The following is a 2,500-nucleotide window of genomic DNA, read 5'->3' as shown; positions in this document are numbered from 1 at the left end:
GTTTTTGACCCCAACAGTTAGCCCCCCAGCTCGTTAGGATCATGCATCGTAGGATCCTAGCGTGCGGTTAGGCATGTTTGGCAAGTTAGGCGTGATGGGTGGAATTAACATCCGAAAGTCCGAGCTTGAATAGTAAATCCTCATGTCTTATAAGAAGAGAGGTAACTTGTTCCATAATTTTTTCACTTTCTTGTTTTTCTCTAAAATCTTTCAAAAACTTTCTATCTTTCTCTCCACCTTTTTCCTCTATTCTCTTAAGAGAAGTGCAAAGATGTCGAGCAAGAAAAAGATTGCGAAAAAAGGGTCTTCGTCTGCGAGCCCTTACGAAGAGCTCGTCGTTCCGAAGATGGAGTTCGTGCCTCACTCGGTGCATCCTGCCGAGAACGAGGCATGGTGGGTTGCTCATTATGGCTCGTTGACCCCTCCCAAGGAGAAGCCATTCCCGGTCCTGGTCCATCGTGGAGTCGAGGAAGAGGATGCAAGCAGGACTACTGACGAGTTTCTCGCGACGATGCGATCGTTCTACCACATTCCGGATGCTGTGGAGTTCCGGGTTCCCTGCCGCGGGGAATGTGCTAACAACCCCCCGGAGGGTTACTTTACTTGTTATGAGGCGTTCATAGTGCGTTGTCGCCTCTGGTTCCCCATACCCGAAATTCTCGTCCGAGTGTTGGACCGCTTCGAAGTCGCGATAAGTCAGTTGACACCCCTTGCCATTCAGCACCTTATTGGGATCTTGATCCTAAGCTATGAGCATGGCCTTTCCCTTTCCGTCGATCATTATGAAGCGCTTTTGAGGCTTCAACTTGTCAAGGATTCGGATAAGCATAGGTTTGTCCCTCGGAAATTTATGTCGGTGGTTAAGAAGTTTATTTCGAACTTCAACTCGTGGAAGAAGTTCTTTTTCTTTGTTCGTATAGACGCTGCATCCGTCGAAGAGAATTGCATTCCACTGTTCCGGAGGTTGCCGAATGATCGTCCCTTCATCAACCCTTTTGCTCCGTTCCCCGAAGACATCATTTCGGTGAGGGATCTTCTCAGGAATGGTCCCTTCTTCTGGACTTCTTTTACGCCGAAGAGGGTTCGGAAGGCACTGAGATTCGTGCAACCCGGTCCCGCTTTGGGTGCGGACACGGAAAGCGACTCCGAACCCGACGACCAGAATCCCGTCGAAGCCCCGACAGCTGTGCCGGAGTCGAGCTCTTGGAAGGGAAAAGATGTCGATCTTGGCGACATAGAGTTTTCGATGGACGACTCTATGCTTCCAGGATGGGATCCGAACCTTGCTTACGGCGACGGGAGCGGTTCGAGCGAGGCCCCTATTCCGGATTTCGATGATTTCTTTGCTGGGCTGCCATCGGGTTTCGATGCTCCTCCTCCTACGAAAGAATCGGCGAGGCCGAGGGTCGTTGCGGAAGGATCTCGCATCATCAATGGGGTTAGTTTTTTTTTGGGAATTTTTTAGTGATTATCCTATGTATGGATTTGTAACACGCCCATCGATTTTGCAGGGCCTGAGCTTGCTGGGCTCGGCCATCGAGGCGGGTCATAGAGAAGCCATGGTCTACCGCTTCAAGGCAGAGAAAGCGGAGCGGGATCTTGCTCGCGTGCAAGGCGAGATGCTGGAGCGAGAGGCACAGCTTTCTCGTGACCATGCGCGGGCTGTTCGTAAAGCGGAGAGGAAAGGTAAACGAGAAATCGTCGAGGTGATGAAGACTCGCGCATCTCGGTTCCAGGTTGAGTACGGGAACCTTAAGACTGCCTTTACCTCGGTGGGCGACTTTCGCGAGTGCCGTGGTTCGGTCGGAAGTCTTTGGAGGACGCAAGCCGACGACTATGTGTTTGAAGAGGAAATGAGCTTGATGACGAGTGGGATGAGTGACCGTGCCCACGCTGAGGCGCTTATCCCTCCGATCGACGAGAGGATTCAAGGGTTCTGGGATTCCATCCCGGTTTCTCCTGATACCGAGGAGGTCCCGATCGATTTTCACGATGGTGGCGAGGAAGTGAATCGTCCTGCGGATGCGTTTGGTGCTTCGTTGTCCGGGGATTTTGACTTTGGATTATGAGGGATGGATCAGTTATCCTTGTTTTCGGCCGAATCGTAGGATGGGCCTCGAGTCGTGTTTTAGGTCCCTTTGGGCCGTCTTCCGGCTCGACACGTTTACTACGAGTTTTCCGCGGTTTCTAATCTGCGAAGTTTGATCGATGAATTAGAATAGCGGGAAACATGGACTGAGCTTGCTACGGTCTTCGGGAGATAGCATTCGAAGGTTTGACGAGAATGCAAGGACTAGTGTCGTATCGATGTTCGGAAAGGTTCAATCGCTACACCGCGACCGAACTTTGGCTCGAGCCCGGTCGCTACGTAGCGACTGAGCGAGAGGAGCGCTCGGTCGCTACGTAGCGACCGAGCTTTGGCTTGAGCTCGGTCGCTACGTAGCGACCGAGCGGGACGATCGCTCGGTCGCTACGTAGCGACCGAGCTTGGCTCGAGCTC

The sequence above is a fragment of the Brassica napus genome, unplaced genomic scaffold (genome assembly GCF_020379485.1).
Source record: "Brassica napus cultivar Da-Ae unplaced genomic scaffold, Da-Ae ScsIHWf_447;HRSCAF=680, whole genome shotgun sequence".
NCBI lineage: Eukaryota > Viridiplantae > Streptophyta > Magnoliopsida > Brassicales > Brassicaceae > Brassica > Brassica napus.
The sequence above is the reverse complement of the archived record's forward strand: the minus strand, read 5'-3'. Positions refer to the sequence as shown.